This window comes from Miniopterus schreibersii (genome assembly GCF_964146895.1).
Source record: "Miniopterus schreibersii genome assembly, chromosome: 13".
NCBI classification, from domain to species: domain Eukaryota; kingdom Metazoa; phylum Chordata; class Mammalia; order Chiroptera; family Miniopteridae; genus Miniopterus; species Miniopterus schreibersii.
In genome coordinates, this window is record NC_138113.1 from 28721641 (window position 1) to 28747504 (window position 25864).

The 25864-nt window shown below is 41.8% G+C and overlaps 1 protein-coding gene across 2 annotated transcripts in view; it reads left to right on the forward strand.

Moving 5' to 3' along the window:
- The window catches only part of SPTBN1 (spectrin beta, non-erythrocytic 1), a 177671-nt gene that overhangs the window by 52263 nt on the left and 99544 nt on the right, over positions 1–25864 (forward strand). The window lies entirely within an intron of this gene.

The window sequence follows — 25864 nt, forward strand, 5'->3', positions numbered from 1 at the left end:
TGATTAACCAGATAGTCACTCTAGAATTGGAGCTCTATCTTCTAGCTTATTCATTAACATGGAACCTTATGGAAACCATGATCCTGGCTTGTGCTAGTGGATTGATTTGTACTTTAATCTCTTACCTCTTCTCCAATCTTCATTTGAACCTTTAGTTCAATGTGATGTTGGTGGCCAGTTATCTTTGGCTGTGAGTCATTCCCTTTCTGACCCCAGGCTATTAAGTATTATGTCTCCCTTTTCAGGAGAATTTTGCTTGCATACTGCAGAGCACTATCTTTCTCTTTGTGTCTGTTCTTTTCTACAGTTCCAGACGAGAGGCCGAGCTGTCCTTGGTGTTGATCAGTTGTTTGTACACTTCCTGGGAGATCTTTCCCTCTATGTTATCTCAGTCTCTGAACTATTACAGTTATGATAATAATAGTAAGCACTCAATATGGTACTTACTGTGTGTTAGGCCCTGTTCTCAATGCATTCATTGTATATATTAACAGTTAATCCCATAACAACCATGTGAAGGAGATTATTATTATCTACCATGTATGGATGAGGAAACTGAGGAGTAGAGAAATTAAATAGCTTACTCAAGGTCATACTGCTGGTAAATGTCTGAAGGCAGAGTGGCTCCAAGTGCATACTATTTTTCTGTATTCAGTAAAATACAAAATGAATCAAAGCTCTTCAGTGTAGAGTTTTGATAATGGGTAATTGAAACGTGCTTTAAAAAATTATTTGAAGGCTCAAGAATGCATCCTGTGATTTAGAAGAAGTCATGAGTAACCACACGTGTTATTGAAAAGAAAATGTGCTGCCTCTCGGTTAAATGACGTTAAAAAGTTTTTTTCAGTGAATCAAGAAGATACCAGAAAAACCATCTGTTTATCAGAGGAAGCTATCTTATTATCTGACTTCCCAGTTTTCTGTGGAACAGAAAAAAATCTCTGAATCTTACACGCAGATAGCAGGAGGAACTTAATAGTCCAGCAGTGTCTAGAGCAGGGGTTCTAGAATTTGAGTGGGCAGCAGAACCACGTGGAGGTCTTGTTAAAGCACAGATTGCTGGGCTTACTCCCAGAGTCTCTGATGCAGGAAGTCTAGGATGGAGCTTGATAATTTGCATTTTTAAGAGGTTCCCAGGTGATGCTGAGGTGGCTGGTTTGGGGAATCACATTTGAGGCTGGTGTGTAGAGTATTGATAGTTGCCTGATCTACTTCCTTGGGTGTCTGAGACCCTTTCATCTGGACCCAGCTAAAGTCTAGGGAGAATTAAAGTATCAAACCCAACAGAGTTACCTCAAAGATGCACTTTAGTCTGAATTCCGAGGTGATTCACGAAAGACATTAACAGGAATTTATCTTTTTACAGTGCAGTGCATCTTGTATTGATGGTGTCACCACCACCTTGTCTTGTGTCCTTTACTCAGTGGGTTTAAATGTGTGTATCCCTAAGGCAATAAGGTGAGGTAAGCTACTTGCTCCTTTGTCTTCAGGAACTGGTTTTAACTCTGGTACAATAAGAAATAAATTTCGTTTTGTCCCCAGTTCTGACCCAGAACTCCTAAAACCTTTGGAATTTTTTCTTTTCTTTATTCATAAAGAACCTCATCACAGCTGGATTTGTGCTAATGAGGTGACTTAGGGTGAGAACCCCCTAGACAGCCCTAAGTGGACAGGACTGATTGCTGGAAACACCAAGTGATTAGAAGGTGAGAGTTTTCAGCCCTACCCACCAATCTGCAGGAAAGATGGGGCTGGAGATTGAGTTTAATCATCAGTGACCAATGATTTAATCAATTGTGCCTACATGATGAAACCTCCATAAAACCACTAAATGTGACAAGGTTTGCCCGGCCGGGCGTGGCTCAGCGGTTGAGCATCGACCTAGGATCCAGGCAATCGGGGTTGATCAATGACTCTCTCATCATTGATGTTTCTGTCTCTCTCCCTCCCTCTCCTTTCCTCTCTCTGAAATCAATAAAGATATATTTAATAAATAAATAAATAAATAAATAAATAAATAAATAAATAAATAAATGTGACAAGGTTTGGAGAGCTTCTGGGTTGGGAGACACGTCAGTCTGCTGGGAGGTATGGAAGCTCTGCCCCCTACCATACCTTGCCCTATGCACCTTTTCCAGTTGGCTGTTCCTGAGTTATACACTTTATAATAAACTGACAGACATAAATAAAACGTTAGTTCCTGCCCAGCCAGGCGGGGCTCAGCGGTTGAGCGTCGACCTAGGATCCAGGTGATCGGGGTTCGATTCCTGGTCAGGGCACATGCCTGGGTTGAGGGCTCAATCCCCAGTCAGGGGCGTGCAGGAAGCAGCCGATCAATGACTCTCTCATCATTGATGTTTGTATCTCTCTCTCCCTCTCCTTTCCTCTCTCTGAAATCAATAATGATATATTTTTTTAAAAATTAAAAAAAACGTTAGTTCCTGAGTTTTGTGAGTTGTGTTAGCAAATTATTGAACCTGATGAAGGGTTGTCATGGGAACCGCTAAATTTATAGCCACTCAGTCAGAAGTACAGTGGCCTGGGACCAGCAACTGGCATCTGAAGTGGGACAGAGCCCTTACCCTGTGGGGTTTGCCCAGTGTAGTGTGTAATATGGCCTTTTTTTTTTTTTTAAAGTAGAAATTAGGCCTGTAATCACTTGTCAAGTTCCAATTTATCGGCACAAAGATGAAAGAGTGTGAAGTTGGTTCATGTCCAATGCCCAGTGAGCTTTGAATCTTTCCATTCCCCTTAAACTTTTTTGCTTGAAAGCCTGACTCGTATCTCAGGCACTCATCACCCTTCCTGCTCCTTAGTAGTTAGAAACATCAGAGGGAAATAAGTGGAATGACAGAGAACTGAATTCTCCCGTCTTCATTATCTACCTAGAGCCTCTCCTGGTAACAACTGAAAACACCAGCATTTTCTCAAAGTAGAGAAAAGCTTTATCTGAAAGCATTCCCTTCACACAAACTGGGTGAATCGGGAGTCTCACAAGCTTTCAGCTTAAAAACATTTAAGACTTAGGCAAGTTTTAGGGAAAAATTAGTATTAATATTTATGATGGTCACATGTTCAAACATTTTATATGTACTAGGCCAGTGAGATACATACTTATGCCTAACCTTGAATGTGCTACCATTCAACTTCAGAAGGAAGATAGGAAGAGCATTGGCCCATCACATTGTGTAGTAGGGTGATCACAGCACGCTGATTCAGCCCGGAGACCTGCAGAGCGCTGCGGAGGGATGTTTATGCATTCTGTAAATGATTGCCCACTTCCCCGGACAGCAGGCCCGCATTCCTGACCTCTGACCGAATGGCCCCAGCAGCGTAGGACATGTGGTGATGAGAAAGGGATTCAGAATAAGCTGGCCTTTGGGGAAACCAGCATTTTATTTGAAATGAAACTAAAACATAAAACTTTATTAACAGTTTCCAAGAAATGTAAAAGGCAAATGTTTTTTTTGGTAGGTGATGTGTGTTTATGGTTGTCGGATATATTTTGTGGAATCCACACAAATTAAGGGAAATAGGAAAAGTAGTCTTTTAAAAAGTGCAACATTTAGCTTGAAAATATTGATAAAGTAAATAGAATTAATATTTTTTCCATCAACACTCATAAATAATGAATTTTAAAAATTGGGAAGATATACACCAAAATATTTAGTGTTTATTTCTGAATAATAATACAAATTTTTATTTCTAAAAAATAATGGTATATAGAGGTGGTAGGAGAAAGCTTGTGTATGAATGAGCATTTTTAAAAAAGAAATTAGCCCTGGCCAATTTTGCTCAGTGGTTAGAGCGACAGCCCTCGGATGGAAGGGTCATGGGGTTCGATTTCCTGTCAAGGGCACCTACCTTGGTTGAAGGCTCGATCCCTAGCCCAGGTAGGGGCTCGTGCAGGAAGCAACCAATTGGTGTGTCTCTCTTGCATTGATGTTCCTCCCTCCCTCCCTCCCTCTTTCTGGAAAGCAATGGAAAAAAACATCTTTTGGTGAAGATTTAAAAAAATAAAAATTAAAAATGAGATTACTTTGGGGGTTGTCACTCATCAACATTTATAAGCTAAAATTTTGTGTAAGAACCTTTCTGCTAAGCTATGAACATGGCAAAAAATTGACCTTGAATTTACATGATTATGGATACATCAAGGACAAGTGATAGCCATAGTAAAATGAGGTACTAGCACCTAATTGTATCTTTCACATTTCATATATAGAGTAAATAACAATAATTCATGGCTGTATTTATAGGCCAGGCTCCTTTAAATATAGGCATTTATTTGAGTGACCAAGAATTTTGGTGGAGCATTTAATCAGCTAAAGCAATAACTTACTTTAAATATCCAGATCTGTGCTGCCCAAAAGAAATATAGTACTAGCCCATTGTGATTTTAAGTTTTTCTGTTAGATATTTCAGTTAGTCAACTTATCTAAAATATTATCACCCCACATAATGAGTATAAAAGTTACTAATGAGATACTTTACATCTTTTATATTAAGCCTTTGAACTCCAGTATGTATTTTACTACCCACATTTCACATGGTCAGTGTCACATGTGGCCAGTGGCTGTGGATTTGGACAGTGCAATTCGAGTGTCCTCACATAGACACTTTGATTGGCTAAAACTTTGTAGATCCTGCTCAACAAAAGGGCTTTAAAATATTCATCAAGTATTTGGTCTTGGATATATTTATGAAGCAGTGAGTAGTTGGCCACTTGTGATTTTAAATTTTGATGAGGATTAATTCATCAAGTGAATAATTATTTTAAAAACAAACACTTCTCCTTTTTGTGCTTTTCAATACTAAACATTTATGAAATGGATGCAAGGTAGTAGCAAAGACAGATGGAGCCCTCACAACATCTACACTCCGTTCTTTCGGCTGAAAACTTCTGCTCTACTCTCAAGCACTGTTCTTGGATGCAGAAGCAATATCACACTTGTTTAAAAATGCATATTCCAAGGTCCCCCATGTCCCCATAAATTGAGATTCACTGTTGTGGGAAGGAGCACAGGAACCTGAATTTTTAATACATATATGATACACTTTGAGAAACACTTTCCAGGGACAGGCCTAAGTGCTCTCACTTAATACTCACATCCTATTATCCTTGTAAATGAAAATCAACTCTTTATCTCTCCTTTAAAATATTAGTCTTTCCTTTGCCTGAGTAAGTAGGTCCCAGTTTATGTTTTGATATCTTGATACTTGAGAAGGCTTAATATTCTCCCCAAACTGAGTACAGTACTGCCTACAGTCTGGGAAACACAATTTCTGTGATCCGTGGCCTCACGACAGCCCCTGTCTGGGTGGGTTATCCTCCCCAAACTGAGTACAGTACTGCCTACAGTCTGGGAAACACAATTTCTGTGATCCGTGGCCTCACGACAGCCCCTGTCTGGGTGGGTTATCCTTGAGGGAGAAGTGACCGAGGGTCTCCCTTTCCAGCCCTGATCACTCTTTAGGCCTTTTAATTTGTACTGAAGAGCAGAAAATTTCTCTGGGCCTAAATTAGCTCTCTGGTGCTAAGTAAAATTAGTGGAGACACTTGAAAACTATATCCTAAAAAAATTTTGTGGTTATAGATAAGAATATTCAGGCACAGGCTTTCTCAGGGGAGAAAAGAGCTGGATTCTATACACTGAGAACAAGAGCAGAACTTGTCATCCCTCTCTCCTAGTTGACTGTAAATTTCAAGCTATCCTTAAAGTTATGGGCCTAAATTATTTACTTAATCCCCAAATAGATAGACTTGCATATAGATAGAAGAAAACTTATTTTAAAACTGTAAAAGATTTTTAAGTTTACCTCTTTTTTTTTTGAGAGATATCAATGTTTTTTCTACCTACAATCATGAGTTTTTAATTAGGTGGTTTATATATATATATTTTTATGGTCTCCTATTACATGGTAGTTTTACTTAGAAACTTTGCAGAGTAAGACTGTTAATTCACATCAACCACTCCCCTTCAGAACAAATATATATAAATATTATATTTGACTTTTTCTAGTAAAAGTACAGAGCCAGCTTGCTGTTGAATATGTAAAGAGATCTATAAAACATGGTCTGGAATTATCTAAATAGGAAGATAAAACCTATTTACGTGAAATATTAACTAAACGTGTATGCAAATACCAAGAAAGTAGTATAGGCAATTAGTGCTGTAATAATTGAGAAAAAAGTATTGATCACAAGAGGGAAAAAAATTTAACTGGATGGGGTTGAGTAATGTAAAGACCATTGGAACTTGGAGAAAGAGAGAATGGGCCTTAGACCAGCTGCAAAACAGAAGAGGCTGGGCTGTAGGACCCCTCTCATAAAGCAGAAAGTCATCTTTCAGCTTCTCAAGATGATACACCACCTCAATCTTGGACACATTCCTCAAAAATTAAGCTAGAGCTTTTCTTATTTACACACCCACAACTCCGTTCAAAAGAAACACTTTTATGCCCCAAGGGAAAGGCTTCTTGCACGATGGGATAGATTTTTATAGTCAGCGTTAACAGGGATTTAATAGCTATCTATTATTTCCTTCATTCACTCTTGAGGCTGTTTCCCTAACTTATGCATTATTTGGAATTATTTGTGAGGCATGGTCCCTAGTGTATACGAAATACACCCACCCATTATTTGTGAAATCTGAATCCGAAAGAGCATTTCATATCAAAGAGGTTCACGAAAAGCTATTGAGTAGAAAGTCTGTTTTGGGTCATTAAATGTCGCAGATGATACCCTCAATTTATTTTCTATATACATATCACAGTAGTTCTCTGACCAGAGGAATGCAGGGATCTTTTCTTTTCTGGGTATAGTTTCCTTCCCCTCTCTTTCTCCTTACACAGTCAATGACCCCATCCTCACTTTTGAAGTCAGCTTGGGTTCCTGCTACTGTTCTTACATCCCACAAATTCTGTTCACACCTTGGCCATGGTTGAACTTCCTCAGTAGGTAAGGTGAATGATCCTGGCTGGGAGAACCAGCCTACTGGTTCCTCTCCTTCAGTAAACCTCTTTCTTGCTCTCAGTCCTCTAGAGCGCCAAGTTCCACTCCTCAGTCACCTCAGAAAACTTCCTTTGATTCACCCTTGGTCTTTGTCTTAACTTCTCTTCCCACCCGACCAGAATCTTTTCCTTAAGTCAGCCTCTTACTCTTGAGGAACTCCAATCACCATTTCTATGAGAAAGTCCCGCAAATGTTGTGGTTGATTTATTATTGAACTTAGGGATATAACTTCTCTTTTGTTGGGGACTGCTTGAATAAGCAAAAGAGGAAAAACTTAAGATTTTTCTCCTCTCTTATGCTTTTCCTGTTCTCTGTGTGCCTGGGGCGGGCGGGGGTGGGGGGGGTATGTGCATATGTATGTGTGTCCTCATCTGTCTGTCTCTTATATAGTTTACATACCATAAAATTTACCCTATAAAGTATACAATTCAGCGTTTTGAATATACTCAGAGTTGTGCAGTCACCACTAATTCCAGGACATTTTTATCACCTTCAAAAGAAATCCCATACCTATTAGTCATCACTTTGCATTTTCACCTCCTGCTAGCCTGAAGCAACCACTAATCTACTTTCTGACTCTGGATTTGCCTGTTCTGGACATTTCGTGTAAATGGAATCACATAGTATGTTGTCTTTTGTGACTGGTTTCTTTCACTTAGTAAAATAATGTTGGCTTTATTGGACATGCTTTTATTGATTTGGGGAGCGTGGGAACATATTGGTGTGAAAGTGAAACATTGATCAGTTGCCTCTCACACGCACCCCAACTGCGGATTGAACGGTCAACCTGGGTATGTGCCCTGATCAGTAATTGAACCCCCCGAGGCCTTTTGGTGTATGGGATGAAGCTCCAACCAGCTGAGCCACAGTGGTCAGGGCAGTGAAATGTTTTTAAGATTCATCCATGTTGTAGCATATATCAGTACCTCATTTCTCCTGCTCTTAGTGAAAAAGAACAGAGAAAGTTCTATGAGAGCTACCAACATCATAATACTGTGATTTTTATTTGGCAGTTGCCTGGGAACAGGTGGCAGGTCCATTGTAGGCATCTGAAGTACTGTAGACTTAGGAACTTTTTCATTTACCCGGATATGGTCATCAAAAAGCCTACTGATGGGTGTTTGGTGTGTCATATGTTCCTATTTGTTGCCTTTATTAAATTCACTATACAGTTTAACTCCTTTGCCAATTTTCTACCAAAGTGGGCCTGTGAGCAGGTACCAACATAAGAAGATAAAAATAAAAAATATAAAATATATATAGGGCATTTATAAAGTCCTATACACTTAAAAAATAAAACATGTCATGATAAGAACAAACTGAAAATGTCACAAGGTAGGTTTTATATTAACAATCAATTCAGATATCTGCGGTTTTACTTAACCACCATCTTCAGTGGTACCCATTGAATTTAATTTTCTAATTTATAGAGAAAAATGATGCTGGGTAGATGTTAAGTAGTTTTTTAAAGTACATTTTGATTTTTGACACTAGCTTGATCAAAGATGATGATTTTGATTATTGAACTGTAATATTCATCAGTAGTTTGACGGGATCATATTAAATAGTAATCCGATGGGAGGTGTCTGAATAACAAGCATTTGGTCTGTGTCTGCTGATTGGCATCTCTGAAAGGAATCCTGCGTTCACAGTTATTTTTGGTTAGTCCTTTCTGGTTGTCGAGAACAGAGATTCACTTGAGTTATCTGAATAAAAAAAGATAAGTGTGCAGTGGGTAGGGAAGGAGAAGTGGAGGGTTATTATAGAGTTTCAGATGCACGAGACCCAGAAAACCCATTAGTGATTGAGAGGCTGCTGTAGGGCTGTGGGCATTCATCATCTTTCAGGTGGGTCGTGCACCTCATTGGAGCCCCCAGCAGAGTAATAGTACCCGCTTGCTAATAACTCAGCTCACACATGGCTTTGGTGTACTATAGTTCAAACTCTCTGTCCTGCCAATCTTTTTTTTCTCTTTTGACCTTATAGCTAAATGACTCAATATGCTAGTTTTCTCCAGTTCAGATTCCTGTGAGGTTGAGCATGGCGATTGGTGAGCATGGAGATGGGGCTCTGCTATGCCCAGATAATCCTTCATACCAGGTTAAGAACAATGTGGTATTTAAAAGTGATTATCTTTAGAGGAGGTATTCACAACGCTGGTGAAGAGCAGGAGGCCATATGTGTAAAACACACCAGCCCCATTCACCTACAGCTTTGAGGGCATTTGACTGGCAGTTGGAGGCTGTGGTTGGCATTTCTAATGCAGAATTATGGTGGAGGAAGGTACTTTATATTATTAGGACTTTGGGGGAAAGATTTTGGGGTATCTTGTGTGATCAAGGGAAGATAAACACAATCTGAAGAAAAGGCAAGGTGCAGACAGGACCCGTAACAACAGAAATTAAGGCTTTCCATCTCTCAATTTCTTGCTTTTGTCTCTGCGCCTATAGGTTGTCTTCAGGTGACAGGAAATAGGGTTGCCATCTGCCCCATGACTTTGTTATCCATCAGTTCCCTCATTTTCTGGTTCCAGTGGGAAACATTGGGGGTGTTTGATAGGGAGGCTGTAATTTACTATGCTTTGGTTGGGGGCTGCTCCTGAACCAGTGGACAGTGGTGTGGGGTGTGCAGGATGGAAGAACCAGGCAGCTTTTCCTGGAACCACATGGAGCTGCACCTGGAAAGGGGGTGGGTGCTCGGCAGATGACAGTAACAATAAATTTTCACAACACATTTTCAGATGTATTGATGTTCTTGACTCAGACAAAACTATTTTATAAAATGGCAAGGTGTGATGTTCATTGACTAATTGCTTCCTTTAAAAATAAAAGCAACCAATAATGCCCACCTTCCTTTAAGATCTTCAAAACACAAAGCTAACTAAGAGAAATAAACATTAGCATTTCAGTCTTTAGAATATGCCTCTAATAAGATGTTTCGTTTACACCTAAGTTATTAACTCATGAATTTGCTTGGCGACTTATGTGACTTGGAAACAGTCTATCCCATTTGTTCTTCTTGGGGGCCTCAAGGACCCAGCACCATTTAGAGTGTGACAGGTGTCCTTTAATAGAGTGTCATTCCAAATTTTTTAGCAGTATGATGATGTAAGTACCATATTAGCACGTTCCTTACCCACATGTAATCTATTTTGGGGAAATACACTGTGTGTATAAAACAAGCAATAAATGTGACAGCATTACATAAAAGTGCAGTGATACTTCTCAAACACCGGAATCTTCGCCTTTTCATTCTCTGGTTGATAAACATGTCCATTTGCTACAGGTAGGTAACCTTTGAGGGAATTTGCTGAGCTCTGCATTTTTACATCTTTTCCTGTGAATTTTCAGAGCCCTGAGGTAATGATGTAATTGGATGATGGGTAATGTTATTGGGTGAGGCTGATAAAAATTTTGCCACACAGGTTTAAATTTCTGCAGACTCCTTAGATTTGTTGAACATGTATGTGAAATTGCTTTATTAGCCACATGATTGTGTCTGTAGGCATCTTAAGAAACAGATGGACTGGAGTCAGGGAGACGCCGTGCCATTTGCCAGGTCCCCAGGCCCTTCCTGCATTGCATGTTACCTGTAGGCCCTCTCCACTGTCTCCAGCCTGAGCCCACAGCTGCTCCATGGAGCCATCTTACCTGTGCGGTCCACACTGACCTTTTCAAGAACCTTATTTGGCCTTTGTTATTCTGTACCCTACTTCTTTGAGTCTTACTAGTTTCCTGTGTGTGCTCAAGGTGGGTGTATCTACATTTTCTCTAGCTGATTACTGAACTCTTTGAAGACAGTGACAATGAGCAATATTTCTTTCAGCATTCCCTACAGCAGCACCTCAGCTAAGCCTGAATTCAATTAGATGCTTTTACATTGTACATTACAATGCCATGTGTTAGAAAAAAATCCAAACACTACAAAAGTGGACAGTGAGTGTTTCCCCTTCTCTAAACCCATCCCCATCCCTAAAGATAATTCCTTTTAAAAGTTTGATAAATGTTTTTTGATATATTTTCTGTGTACATTATTGAAAACACTTATTTCCCCCTCCAATAATGAACAGAAGCAGGACCAATTGATTATTAGAACCTGGAGTTTAATCTTTCTTCCACCAGAGAGTATATACTTGTCTTGGATTTTCATTCTTGCAGTATCTGATCTCCCTACTACGATGTTAATTTTCAGAGATGCTTTTGTATGTTTGGGACATTGTAAGCCAGTACAAACCATTACACAGCAGTTGGGACATTCTCTACACTGTCTTTTCAGTTTGGCTTCCCCTGCCTCCTTTTGTGCTGCGTCTGCCCTTAGCGTTTACCCTTTTTGGTCAAAAGAGTGAGAGGTTTGTTTGTCTGCTGTTCCTTCTGGACCTTTTCTCTCCTCTTCCATGTTTCCTGGATCCTATAGATGCTTTTTGGGGAAGGAGGGGCATCTCTAAAGAGGCACCCACTCATAGGTTAGCCTGCACTTTTCCTGTGTGTCCTCTTTAGCCTTGAGTGAATGCCAGCAGTTGGCATTTGATAATATACAAGTTTATAAATGTGGCCACAGTTTTCCTCCTGGAATCCTGTTTTGTAACTTGAAGGACATAGGGTATTTGGTGAATGTGGTGGCCAACCATGACAGGGAATGGAATGCTGTAATTGTAGTTTATGGTTCTTAGAATACTTCCATTTCCCTACGACAGCTAAAAGCCATTCATCTGTCTCTCAGGCTAGGCTACAAACAGGCTAGAGTGCTGTTGTCATTTTAACTGATGTGTACTTTAAGCCTTTTCCTCTGTGGTTAACAGCAATAAAAACAATCTAGGAATTTCTTAAGTCTAAGGGGTCATTGCCATGTCGTTTAGCCAGTTTGGCCCTGTGGTCAGTTTTCACCTTTCTCTCTAGCCAGGCATATGGCTTTGACAGTTCTATGGATAGATAGTCCCAAAGCTGTTTCATATACTGATTTTGGAGAAGTTGCAGACCAAGTGTGTTAGGCCTTTATATATCTCTACTGTAAAAAAACACTAAATTTTATACCTGGAACCAGTCGCTCTGCAGAGGATTAGTGTGCGCTACCAAGCGTCCACCCTGCACACACCATCCCTGGAATTGTCTCCAAGCATTTGAAGGAAGACCAGTGTTAGTAGGGATGCTTGTAAATAATGTAGAGGTATTCAAGACTGCCTTGAGAAATACAGGATAGAGGGAGGCAAGGTTGGAGGACACACCTGATACTAATTCGAAACCCAAAACTCCGGCACTGAATTAACAGGTGTGCTTGTGTAGCTTTCTTTGTGCATTTAATGAGCCATAATCTTTTTTTTTTTTTTAACTTCCTCACGTTTAGGGAGCCATTTTAATTGGCACATCCAACACCATTATTGTCTAAACTGAATTTTTGAAAGAGGGTAAAGGCTCTAATGCTTTAAAAACTGGAGGACTTCAGAGTAACTGTATTGATCTAATCTATAGCTGACCTAAGATTGTGAAAGAAAAAATTTTGAGCACACTATCAGTAAGAAATACAGTTTACACAGCAGACTAGTTCATACATACAATTATGTATGTGGGGTAGTTGTGTGTGTATCCACTTGCATTTAAATTTCAGAAAGTAGTGTTTACTTGTAGTATATGAGTTGCCCTGATATTTACATGCTAGTATCAATCCACAAGTTAGATTTTATAACTGATGGTGGAAAACCCTGTGGTAGCAGGTACATTTAAAAGTACTTCTAAGTAGTCTCTCTTTTTAAGCTTTGTGAATCATGATTATTAGAGTGAGGTGGTATGTGATTTTTTTTTGTTTCATTCATTTATTAGTAAATGAAGGCATGCCGTTTTACTGAGCACCTACTATGTGTCAGGCCCTGTGATTAGCGTTAGAAATGTGGAGATAGGGGATTAGGTGAAAACAAATCTGTGGTCAGCAGAAGAGATTTATCATTCTCACAGAAGAGAGACAGGCAGGCAGTGTTAGTAGATGGGATGGGATTTTAGGCCTAGCAAGTGGTGCCGTGAATGGCATGATGGGGCCTGGCTTTCTCAGGGAGGCACATGCAGCAGTGCAGAGAATTCAAGGTAGAACTATTAGGAGTGGACAAGGAGGGCCTTGAATGCCATACCAATGAATTTAGCTTTTATCTGTTATTTCAATATGTAAAATGGCAAACTGGGAATCACCTTGGTTGAAACAGAGTGCCCCATCCCTAGATTTCTACCCCCGGGAGTCCTGAAGCCCCTAGTGACTTCATCTGAGGACAACTGGTGTGGGTTCAGGGAATGATAGGATCTGACTTGTGTGTCTATGGGAGCCAGCTGGGGACACAGTGGAGCGTGCCTTAGAGAGGAGAATGGCTAGAGGGAAGGAGGCCCATGTTTGTCCTAAAGATACTGAGGCGGTGGCCAAGGGCTTCAGAGAGCCAGGATTTAAACTGTTGAACTTGAATTTAGGACTTGCTCTTCAGTGGGCTGTGGACAGTATGAGAAAGGCAGCAGGGGAGAGCGTGAGTTTGGTTTTGGTTTATGAAACCAAACTTTGGTTTATGCCAAGACTTTATTCTGGATGCCATAAACTTGGGGTAGATGAGAGTTGTGTGGGGTATTTTGGTCACAAATCTATAAGGCTCTGTCATGTGGCCTCCAGTTTTCAGGATTTTACCACCTTAGCTTTCGTTCATATTAGTCTACATTTTCTCCAGCCTTTGGAAACTGTATGAGCCCGAGGCTCTCACAGTCTGTCTGTGTGCATGTCTGGAGGACCTCCCAAGGCCTGAGCACCAGGTGTGCCTAGTTTGGCTCAAGGCTGACGCTGAGATGGGAAGAATGACTTTAGAGGCTTGGCGTCCCAGAGTACACCCCTGCTCTGCTACTTCACTGCAAGTTAGTGGGCAAGTTACCTCCGTATGCTGAGGATTGTAATACCCACCTTGTCGGCTTGTTGTGAGAGCTTCAAGTAATGTGGAAGGTGGCTGGCTCATTGTGTACACACAGTCAGCCTATGAGGTGTTACAACATTTTATTATGAAAATGAATCTGAAGACAGGGCTCTTCCCTCCTTCTACAAGGAGGCCTTCCACACTGAGAAATATTATATGAGTGCAAGGTGGGAAGATTAGAAGTCCAAGTGGAAAAGCAAGACCCCTGTTCCGATGGCCTAAATATAGTGGTGGCCTGTGGTTTTGCTGTGGTGTTTAGAGGGCATTTGTGACCCCCCACACCTTTTCCTGGGAGGCAGGAAGAGCACTGGAAAATACTCTTATTTTTTTATTTTAAAGACTAATAGGTTCTTTGCATTTTCATCTTCTTTTACTGCATTTACCTCTTGTAGGTTTGTACTCATTGCACATTAAAATGATTATAACCCTAAACATTCATTGAGAGGATGATACAGGGATAAAGTATAATAAAAATATTTAAAATCTATTTTTGAAGTGGAGGTTGAGAAATTGATTTTTTCCCACTGCCAATGGCCAAGAATGGAGGGAGAGAGAGAGGGAGATGAGAGTGGGAGACCTGTAATCCTTGGAGGCAGAAGAACGTGCTCAACATAGAAAATCCAAGTCAGATAGGCTGGTTGTACTGGAAGAGGTTGGTCCTTCTTGGGGGTTGTGTTGCTTTAGTCTTCTCTTCGTCTTTGTTGAAGCAGCTGTAGCTTGGTATTGGGATAATGAAGAAGTATTACTAGGTTTTCAGGGGGATTATTTATAATACTCAAAATTTATATATCACTTTCATCTTGGAGAAGATTATAAAAATAGTACTATTGTATTAAGAGCAGTCTTTGGTAGGGGCATTAGCCACATTTTACGGATTTCAGTCTGATATTTTCTGAATTGGGTTATTTGCCCCAGCCTGTCTGCTTTAGTGGTACTGTAAATCAGAGGCCCCTGTCTTCCAGGGTGAGAATTGAATGCCTCTGATGCCTGTCTTTGACCTGTCTTTCCTAACTCTCTTGGGAATTGCTGTCCTTCACATAAGTATTTGAATGGCCCTTTAATTCATCAAAGGAAAAAAATCTTGTACCTCTCCCTGTAATGACTCCATACTAGAGAATTATGAGTAACCTTTTGAGATACCTTGAATAAACTTACAAGATTAGAATGGTTGGAGAAACAGAAATTAGAACAACATTTTTTGTTTGTTCTAAGGAATGACTACTCATTTGATGACTTCAGTGATGACTGAGCTTTTAGAACCTTTCCCAATAGAGCCAAACATTATTTATATTTAACAGAAAAAACTGAGAGTAAAAAGTCAGATATTTCATAGTATTCTTTTTGTTTATGACTCTCAAGCATAAGAGAAGTGTGCCCAGTTTAAAAAGGGAGGCCTGTTGACCTGTATGGGAAAAGGGTCTGTTCTGGCTGGTGTGGTTCAGTTGGTTGGGCGTCGTCCCATGCACTGAGAGGTCGCTGGTTCAATTCCTGGTCAGGGCACATGCCAGGGTTGTAGGCTCAGTCCCCAGTGGGGGGCATGCAGGAGGCAGCCAATTGATGTTTCTCTCTCATCGAAGTTTCTCTCTCCCCCCAACCTTCTCAGTCTCTCAAATCAATCAAAACATTTTTTAAAAAGAGGTCAAACATTTATTTGTGTTAAATAGTACACTAAAAAGATAATGACAGTATGAGTTACCTTACAAAATATGGAGATATAAAATATATCCTAGATATGAGTGTTGGTAGGTTGTACAAACAACCTGAGAAAATTTTCTTGGACAAGGGGTATATTTTTATTTAAGGAGGTTGAAATTAAATAAGTGAAGGTATCCTAAGACCCCACCAAGTGACAGGAGTACCGAGTACCTGGGTACTTTATTTAACATGCCTACTATTTCATTGTTGTTCTTCTGTTAGAGAAAAGCCAACAGATGGGCATTAAATCTAGCGAAAACTTTTTTTTATGTCACAAAGCTTTTTTATGGCCTTTACAAAAGTGGTGTCAGATGGGGGCCATAGTCAGCACTGTTACTGTGGTCGGGAGATCTGGGTGCCGCTGGGCTTGACTGGTTGAGACTTTAGAGAAATTACCTTGCCTCTCTCAGCCTCAACTTCCTTCTTTGAAAAACGAGGGGGTGGCTGGTTAAAAGGTCCCTTAGGTCTCTATTGTGTGTGGGCTCCTGGGGAGTTAGGCTGACTTCCTGTGGTTACCAAGGTGAGTTTGGCCTCCTTGCCCAGTGGTTTCTGTGTACACAGGGAGATGCAAACTGTGTGTGGTTATAGGGAAGATAGCAACCTTTGTCTTTCTCCAGGAAATGGTAAATGCCGGGTGACTGACTCAAGTCCTAGTCTCATGTTGATTTTTTTCTTGTTAACTTTTTATGTTTGATGAGTCAGAAATACTCTTGGAGAGTATTAACAAGACTTTGATTATAATCACTTCAAATTATAGGCGCCTTTCCTGTGTAATGATTTTTGCCATTTGCTTTTCTTCCTTAATCTTTAATAGGCAGACAAGAAGAATAGTGCTTTTAATCAGTAGGAACCTTAGTTCATTGCTTCCTGAACCTTTATTACCTTAAAATTATCCTTAACAGAAATCTAGGTATGTACCCACATTGACAGGATAGCAATATTCTTTAGCTAGGTGGGAAAGTCTAAATCTTTCAGGATAGCTGATGGAGTATCACAAAACCTTAGGATAAGAAAAACTTGCCTGTTTAATGTCAGCCAACAGCCTGCACATGCACACACATACACACATCCAAATTGTGTAAATATGGACATTCCTGCTTAACTATGATGTGTTGCTACTGACTATTTCTAAACTCCACTTGATTACTTTTGTGTTTCACGGACTTGATCTCAAGCATGGTGACTAAAAATCAAGTTTTTGAACAATTTCATGAAGGTTGGCCTTGTAGAGATCATCCGGCCTGCCACTAGTGGTAACTCTGGTGGTAAATGGAAGTTTCTCTATAGCACTGTACCTGTGAGGCTTGGAGGCAAATTGGAGTCAATGACTAATTTATTAGGCCTTTGTTGTAAAAATGAGAGATGGCCTAGTTCCTGTAAAGTGTTTTTTTCTTTTTAAGGGTTGAATGGAGGGCTTCGAGGGTTCAGTGATTGGTAGATAGCCTACGAAAATGTTTTGTTTGAGCTTCAGTCATAGAACATAACACATGGCTGTAGATCTGATATTTCTTCCCATGCCCAGCAGTGCATCCCTCTCGAGTCTGTACTGAAACTTTTAATTTTATTTTATATTTAATTGTGATTAAAAAGCATACAACATAAAATGTACCATCTTAAGCATGTTTAAGTGTACAGTTCAGTAGTGTTAGCTATATTCTCGTTGTTATGTAGGAGACTAAAACTTTTTCCTCTTGCAAAACTGAAACTCTATATCCATTTAACAACTCTCCAACCCCCACCCACCACCCAGCTCCTGGCAACCACCATTCTGCTTTTTGTTTCTATGAGTTTGACTGCTCTGGATATGTCATAGAAGTGGAAACATACAGGATCCATCTTTTGAGGACTAACTTATTTCATACTATCCTTGCAATGACTTAGCACAGTGTCCTCAAGGTTCATCCATGTTGTACATTTGACAGATTTTTTTCTTTTTTTAAGGCTGATAATATTCTATTATATGGTATATACCACATTTTCTTTATCCATTCATTCTTCTAGCTCTTGGCTCTTATGAATGATACTTCAGTAAACATGGGTGTGCAAATATCTCTTTCATATCCTGCTTTCAGTTCTTTTGGATGTATACCCAAAAGTGGGATTGATGGCTCATATGTAATTCTATTTTTAATTTTTTGAGAAGCTCTCATACTGTTTTTACAGCAGTTGCATCATTTTTCATTCCCACCAACAATGCACAAGGGTTCCAATTTCTCCCCTTTACTACAGCTTTTATTATATTAAAATAAGGTATAGTGGAGAGAAGTCACCATCATGGTCACAATTCATGTGTTTCCTGGTAGATGGTAATTAAAAGGGTGATAGAAATCGTAATAAAAAGGTGAGTGGAAAGGTGGTTATAGGTGAGTATGGCAGGTTTTTGTAAAAAGTTTATTAGTTTTTCTCTGATCTTCATTCTCTACCTGTCATTAAAATTCCAGTTATAATGAATAAATCCATTTGTCAAATTTTTTTAAAAAAACTATATCTTTATTGATTTTAGAGAGAGGAAAAGAGAGGGAGAGAAAGAGATAGAAACATCAATGATGAGAGAGTCATTGATCGAGCCCGCAACCTGGGCATGTGCCCTGACCGGGAATCGAACCCTGATCGCCTGGGTCCTAGGTCGACGCTCAATCGCTGAGCCACATCCAGCCGGGCTGTCAGATGTTTTTTTAAAAAAGCCTCATGAGTGAACTATTACCTAAACATCATAAGAATAATAAGAAAAGTCCAGTGCAGAAAACACGGAGAAAGTGTCTTTGTTTTTTGCTTTTGTTTGTGTTTTAAATCCTCACCTGAGGATATCGATTTTAGAGAGAGAGGAAGAGGGAGAAAGAGAAACATCGACGTTGCCTCCCTTATGCACCTCGACCAGAGATCAAACCCACAGTCTGAGTATGTGCCCTCACTGGGTATCAAACCTGCCACCCTTTGGTGTTTGGGACAATACTCCAGCCAACTGAACCACACTGGCCAGGGCTAGCTCTCATCTTATTGTGAAGGAGTAAGGTGTGGACTAGGTTGGGTTACATAGGGTGGAGTAGGCTCTGCAGTTCATCATATGGTGCCAACTCCCGCACAGAGCCTTTGCTGTGTTTTCAGGCTTCTGTTCAGTGTTCAGGCTTCTGAAATGGCTAAATCACTTTGGAATAACTGTTCCAAAGAGGACATTGGGCTATGGGGTGTGGACTGAAGGTTACATAAGACTTGCATCTACCCTAAAACAAATAATGGTATATTTCCAAGAGCATTATATTCGGAGTACCTTAGAGACTTTCTGTTTGGTTTTTAGGAAGAGAATTGGAGAAATGCAGGGACAGTTCAGGGTCACAAGGCCAGTCAGTGTCAAAAGCTGAGACTGGAGTCCACTTTTTACTTCTGAGTCTGTAACCGGTGCACTTTCCATTATTTTAATTAGGGAGATAAGACTGGAGCACTAGAAGAGATAAGCAATACTCTAAGGCAGGGCATGATAGGTGCCAGACGAGGGGGGGCTGACAGTGTACTGGTATAGGGTTTCTGAGAAGGAGCAGTCATCCCAGCTAGGATAATCTGGGAAACCTTCCTGGAAGAGAGAAGTTTGAGCTGGGCTTGAAAGATGAGTGTACTTTAGGCCAAGAGGATAGGGGAGCATCACGCGCAGAGGCATGGAGATAGGAAAGCCCAAGACAGGTAGTGGGGCACTGATCAGTTTGGCTGGAGCAGAGGCACAGGTAGGAGGCGGGAATGAGGACTGACTGTGATTGAGCATCTATCTTGTGTCAGGCACAGTGTTATATCATCCTGAGTGAGGGAATGACGTCCCAGCCATGCACTTGTATGAGGATGTCACTTCTCCCCATCCCATCTGTGTACTAGAGACCTGTCCTTCTTAGAGTAAAAGTCATTTACACTTTGATCTAGTGGGAAAGTTTCTGGTTTGAAATAGGGAAAAAAAGAAAAGTGAGAAGGACTGTCTGTTTCTGTAAAGAAGGTCTCAGAGGCAGTTGATAATATTTAATTCTTCGACAGTAAGTCTGGAGCCTGCCTCCCACTTAACAGCAGCTGGTGGGCCTTGGCGCTCCTGAGTGACCGGGCCGACCATGAATTATTCAGGGCGTGTGCCCAGTGAGTGGCTGCCTAGCAAAGTCCTGTGGGAAGGAGGCTGCGCTATCTCATTGAGAGATCGACAGGAGCTAAGGAGGAAGAGATGACTGCACTCTTAAAATATTTCACATTTTAACATGCCAGGGCCGCACATACAGTTCCGTAGCCCTGAAGCTGGGTAACTGGGACCTGGTTTTTAAAGAAGCTGTCACTGACCTCATTTGTTCCATGCTACCACATCTTTGTATTTGCATGTTCTTGCCTGCGTGTGTGCGTGTGTGTGTCCTTTTTCCTCAACTAGGTTGAAAGTGCCTGCAGAGAATTCCTTTCTTATAATCTTGTGGGTCCCTAGAAGGGCTTGTGCTCCCATGTGGGCCTGAGAACATGTTGGATGGGTTGGCTTTTGCTCTCTGTAGACCAGGGTTTGTGGGGCCTGTATTTGGAAGATGAGGTTTGCATCCCCCCACCCCCTTCTTATCTGTCCTTTCCCCGCTGGGTGCCTGTGCAACCTCTGTTTCACCTTCTTTCATTACAGCCTGTCTATGTTAAGCTCCTGGAAAAGGTAACATGGGTGGTAATACCTGAGGGCAGGGTCCAGAGGCCTATTTTACATGAAGAGCAGATTCGTATTCGCTTTTTCCCCATTTCTTTCCCATGAGCTGTGCTACCAGGAAGCAGCGTTTTCACTTTCCTGTCAGCTGCCTTGTAACACTGGCCCCCTGGATGGCTCTGAACACCCGTGTGTCAGCCCTTTTCCCCCATGTGGGGGGTGGGAAGCAGAACCAGGAATCCTGGGCAAGAGCAGGCCTGGCCCCAGCTGCATTCCTCAGCTGTCCTTTTCCTTTGAACCACTTTACTGTAGTGGAGGAACCCAGGCTTGGCTCTGTCTGGCTGGTGTTACATTCACAGGCATAGCAACACCTGTTTGCCAAAGGTGGTGCCTCCGGACTGGGGCATACTTTTGTCTACACGGGGAAGCTTTACATGTGTAGATAACAGACAAATAAGAATGCAGGGATAAGGATCGCCTGGGGTAGCAGACCAAAGAAGCTGCATTCCTTCCCCAGGACCTTGGGTGTGTGTTGTTGAGTGTGACTTGCTATTTTTCTCCTTCTCAGCAGAGATGGCAGGTGCTTTGTGTTTGGTTCTGCTGTGACCACTTGAAGAAGAAGCAGGAAAAAGACATGAATAGAAATTAGATTTGCCCTGGTGCTCCACAATCGGCCATACATCTAGATTATTTTGTGGGAGGTGTATGTATATAGAGGGAGGGAGGGAGGAGAGAGGAAGAGGGAGAGGACCATTCATTCCAAGGAACACAGCAGTTGCTGCAGGTGGAGAAATTTCTTTAGCCTTCCTTTTCATTTTTCTTCTAGTTGTTCTAAGTCCTGGAGTATCAAATTTAATAGCCCTACCGCAAATAAACATCGGCCTTTCAAAAACAGGCCTTTTATCACTCGTTTCATAGTGATTATTGTGTCCTTGCTTATATCTGAGGTGTTATTGCTTTTACATCTATAAAATATGGTTTTGAATATCCCTTTCTAAGTGCATAATGGGGTGAGTTAAAGAGGAGGGATTGGGGTTTGTGACTACTTCCCCTGTGGAGGACTGGTCCAGCCATTCCCAACTGCCCTTATCCACAAAAGTAAAGGGGTGACCTTTGGTTCCCAGCCTGGGATCAGTGATTTCATGTGAAACTTACAGCATCCTCCAGCTAGTAGCCTGGTAGCCTCCTGCGTGAAGAGATGGACAGAGATGGGTACAATTAGTTTTTGAAATTTCCTCTATGAGGAGTTTAAAGACTACTAATCATAGCTGCTAGGATAGTCCTAAGATCTGGAAATGGCAATACAGAGCAGCAGAGAACTTGGCACAAATAGTTTATATGTGAAACCTTATTGTTTTTTGTCCCTTTCTGTTCCCACCACTTCTTTCCCAGTCCTTGGGTTGGTTTTTTAAGTCTTTGAATGTATACAAATCCCATCACATTTTAGCTTTTTGGCAATCCTCTTCCAGACATTTTCAATCTTGCTAATGTTTAGATGTTCAGGAAATGAACACTCCATAGTTTACCCTGTCAAACGTGCTGTAATGCAAGAGAAGCAGTCATCTCCCCCCCTTTAACCTCCCAGATTACATAAAGCCTCTTGGAACAAACAGAGGCTTAATTTCACCCCCTTAGTGTTCCCATTCACATGTTACATGCTAAATCATACAGAATCGTAGTGTACTGGTCCAAGAAGTATGAAAAAAGGAATCAAACTAAACCAAACGAGACCAAACTACCCATTCACAACAAGAGAACCCTCAGAGTAGCTACTTCTGTGTGAACTAGCAGAGAATGTGCCTGATCCTGAACCAAACTAAGTGGTTTGCGTGGAGGCTCGCTTGTGTTTTAGGTTTATCTTGATACCATTTATCAAGTTTAATGGTTTTTCTGAAAAGCTTAGAGACTATTAGTAAGCTGACATTATACTCTGATTTCATAGGAGAAATAGCACTGTACATGATGGGTCTGGGGTCCGGGTGTGGCTCTGCCACTCACTAGCTGTGGGACCCTGGGCAAGGCACTGTATGTCTGAGCCTAAGTTGCCATGTTCCTTGTCTGCAAAATGGACACAATACCTGCCTCACAGGATTAGTTACTTGAGAAAATGTGAGAGCATTTTGTAAGCTGCAAAGTACTGGAAAGATGTGATGTAGTTATGGCCATTCAGTTTATGTAGAGAGGGATGATAATTGGGACTACAACAATAGTTTCCAAGAGGGGGAAACCCAAATCACTACATTTAGAACCAGGACTATTTTATGGCCGTAGATTCCAATCTGTTTGATTTATAGGGGAGGATTGCTAGCCCTAGGGGTGGTCAGACACAGTTACTTAGTTTTTTGGTGCCACTCAGGAGTTGGGATGATCTTGAGTACCTGGCTCTGGACTTGGGTCTTTCCACCACAGCACAGAACTTGTAATTTGCGCTGTCTGCTCATAGCCACAGGGACTTCATTGTACCTTTTTGGCATTACATGGATGCCGGGTGCCTGTTACTCAGTCTTCAGTTGCTATGATCCCTTTGCTGACTTTGCCAGTCAGTCGTGCCTGTCTTCCGTTATACCTTAGAATCTTCGTGCAACTTGAAGGCGGGCACAGCCACTTATAAGAGTTGGCCATGTGTTGATATTCCTGATGTGGGTGAGGGACAGTAGCTTTTTAGCTTAGAAAAGATTGAGAGGATATGCTGAAATTGCAGGGTCTGTTTCTAAAGAAAATTTAGTTGACTATTGAACATCTGAAAACCATCTCATTCTCTTTAATGATTCTATTCATATACTCTGTGTTTCTGCCATAGGTGTCTTCGGGATTCTTCTTAGATCGGTATAAATAAAACTGTGGGTAGGACCCCTGACCTCTTGCTTTATTAAGTTAGAGTTGGGCCAACACCTTTAAATTTCTTCTTTCCTCCTCAGAGTCTGTTCTTTTCCCCCTACCTCTGAAGGTAAGTGTCCTGCTAAGGGTGACTGCTCTGCCCATATCTAGTCGAGCCATTTCCCCACTGGCCTTTTCCTACTTGGGCCAGCTTAGTGCTGAAACCTGTGCACAGAGGACGTGCTCAACTGGACCCTTCCCCCGCCCCCCTTCCCCTGGTGCTGGGCTCCTATTCACTAGTCCTCTCTTCCCCGCCTCTGCCGTCTTCTTCTCTGACTCCCTGTAACCGTGCTTCAGCTTTTATTTCCTTACTGACCTGATTCACACACTGGATCACTTTCCTCTGACTTCTAGTTCCTTGTGCTTGAGTAGCTCTCTCTTCTCTTAGGTTTTATTCTGTAACTTCTTTGGTATCTCCACTGCTGTTTCTTCTTCCTTCCAGTCTCTGGCCTTCCCCAGGGCTCTATGCTGTGCCTCAGTCCTCACTTCCTAGATTTAAGCCCACTGCAGTCACAACCCTCGCTCTGTGCATGGGACTGTGTCTTCAGCCTTGAGCTGTAGTTCTGCATCCTTGACTGCTTCTGGACGTGTCACCCCATGGTGTTGCAGGTAATTCAGATTCAGCCTGTGGAGAAGGAAACGTTCAGTCCTTTGTACCCCGGAGCCAACTCTAAGAGCCCAAGAGTCATCTTCAGCCCTTGCCTTTGAACCTACCATGTACAGTCTGTTACCAAAGTCCTATGGACTCTTGTATCAGTCCATTCCTTTTTGTTCCTGTTGTCACAGCCTAGACAACTTTGACCTAGACAACTGCAGGTACCACCTAAGGGACCCTACTGCCTTCAGGCTTTTTCCTTTTACCCATTCTAACCTAACACTGCCAGACCATTCATCCCTAGAACCCAGCCCAGCCCCCATCGTCCTTTGGCTCAAAAGTCTGCAAAGGTCTCCAGCCCAGACTTAGTTCCAAGCTTGCCTGTCATAGCTGACAGTCCCTTATGCTCCAGACAAATGGTAGCACTCATTGGAGCTGCTCCTGGGACAGTCTAGTTGGTGCCTTTACCTGTGCTACTTTCCTCCACAAGGAGGTATCTTCCCCCTCGTCCAAGCCTGTTGTTATCTACCAGCATTTCAAGGTCTGGTCAAATGCCGTCCCCTCCTGGAGCTGATCCTGCCTGCCTCCCTAGGCAGAGGTACCTCCTTGTCCTCCGAACTCCCCCCTCCCCCCACCACCCCAGCCCTTATTCTGTTCTTTTGGTATTGGATTGTTTGCATATTTGTTCCATCCAATTTGGCCAGCAACTTTGGAGGGATTCAAAGCACTGGGCGGTGTGCCTTGCATGCAGTTGGTGTCCAGTAAATAGTGAATGGAATCAAGAATGAATGCCTCTGGCTGCCTTTACTGCCTCCCCACTACTGAGTTGGTGGTGGTCAGATGAACCATCCGGATTGTGCGCTCTCCTTCCCTGGTGCTATCATACCAAATGGATTCCCACTTCTCACCTCTGGCCCTTGAAGGGTTATAAACCCTCCCCAGCGTCAAAACCTGTCTTTCCAATACTCTGCCTGGCTGACAGTTTGTCCTAAGTCTGCTCTTTAAGATTGAGTGTGGCTACACTACTGATCCCAGCCTCTACCTCGATCACATTGTAACCTGGCTCATTAGAAAGTTTATTTCACCTACTTCCTCATACCAGAGGGAGCTGAAAGGGAGTCTCTGAGAGTAGTGACTCATACTCTATTACTTAAGTGGCTTAAAGATTAAAAATAAAGGGTTGTAAATTGGCAAGAACTTTGCAGTCTCATTTTCTGTGCCTATAGCTGAACGTTTAGAGACTTACCATGTCGTCACCAGTGTACTTCATAGTGAAGAGGGACCTGTTAAGGTCTGAGGAAATTCTCCATTCTACTCTTTGCAGCCTTGATGTGATTGGGGGGGGGGCAAGAAGAGGTCATTTTGAAGAATATACTTCTAATTTTGAATAGTATGATCACTTTTGAGGCATTTCACATCATCCCCTTAGTGACCTTGTAGAGGTAGGCATTAATTATCCCTGACAGTGAGGTTTAGAAAGAATCCAGGGTTTCTTCTAAGGTCATAGTTGATGAAGAGGCCTGGCCAGGTCAGGACTTAGAAACTCAGGTATTGGAAATCCTAGTCAAGTGTTTCTTCCAATACTTGCATTTTGCCGTCTTCCTGAGTTGCACTGGCAGCTAAAGGGCTTTAGAAAATGCTATACAGTGGTACCTCGGTTTCTTAATGTAATCTGTTCTGGAAGACCGTTCGAGTTCTGAAACATAAACCGCGGGATCCACAGCTGACAGCCAGGCCTCAGGATCTTGCCCTCAGTGGAAGCCGTGCGACTTCTGAGACGTGTTAGAAAAACGAAGCGTTTACTTCCCGGTTTTCGGTGCTCGTAAACCGAAATGTTCGTCAACGGAGACTTTCAAAAACCGAGGTACTACTGTGCATCTTGGATTATAAGAAAGGGCTTTACAAAGCTAGATTGACGCTGGGTGTGGATCGCAGCAGTGGGAGTTCAGAGTTCAGTTAGCAGTTAGCTGGACTCTAGGTTTGTTTTATCTCTAGCCCTGGGCAGGATGCAGTTGCTTGAATTACAAATGCCCAGAGGACTAAAGTAAACCAGGGGTGGAGGCCCTCCACCACGTTGGTGCAGATTGGAATCCCTCAGGAATGACATTACCTTCT